Below are 868 nucleotides of genomic sequence, written 5' to 3' on the forward strand. Positions count from 1 at the left end.
TCAGATGCCCCAGAGAGCCTGGCAGGCCGGGGGCCAGGCCGGCTCACCGCTGCGGGCGCTCACCGGGCGCTGGTGACCGGACACCTCCTGTGGCCTCGCCACGGCCGCGTGGATCCTCACCAGGGACTGGCCCCTGGAAGCGTGTGGCTTTGGGGACCCAGCCTAGGCCACTGGACGTCTCATGCGACACTTCCTGCTCTTTGGGCCGAGCAGTCACAGGTGCCCTGGTCACAGGGAGGGGACTCGGACGGCACCTCTTGATGGCGGGGATAAAAACGTGGGGGCCGTCTTGGTTGTCCTCACCCAAGGATATTTAACCACTGGTTTTTAGAGAGAGTGGAAGGGAGGGGAGACATACAGAGAGAGTTGATGTGAGAGAGACACATCGATTGATTGCCTCCTGCACACACCCCGACCAGGGCCAGGGATCGAGTCTGCAACCCAGGTATGTGCCCTTGACCGGAATCAAACCCGGGACCCTTCAGTCCGAAGGCCACAGTCTATCCACTGAGCCACCCCGGCCAGGGCTGGGAGCCCATTTTCAAAACTGCCAGTGGCCAAGGTCACCACCCCACGTGTTGGCCGTCGGGTGGCTGGGTCACTGCTGCCTCCGGGCCGACTGGGGCTCCCCTGGCGGATGCTCAGCGCCCCGGGGAGGAGGGGCCGTGAGCCCGCGCCCGGGGGCTGGTCCGCCCGGAGTCCGCACCGCTCGTTCCCGGGGCCTCGCAAACGCCCACAGAGGAGGCAGTTTAACACGGGAGTTTATTCTCTCTATAAGCCCAGAGGCAGGACGTCCGAATGGGGGTGTCAGCAGGGCCGGGCCCCTCCAGAGGCTCCGGCGGCGGGAACCTGCTCGGGCCTCGCCCCG

The sequence above is a fragment of the Myotis davidii genome, unplaced genomic scaffold, assembly GCF_000327345.1.
Source record: "Myotis davidii unplaced genomic scaffold, ASM32734v1 scaffold399, whole genome shotgun sequence".
NCBI classification, from domain to species: domain Eukaryota; kingdom Metazoa; phylum Chordata; class Mammalia; order Chiroptera; family Vespertilionidae; genus Myotis; species Myotis davidii.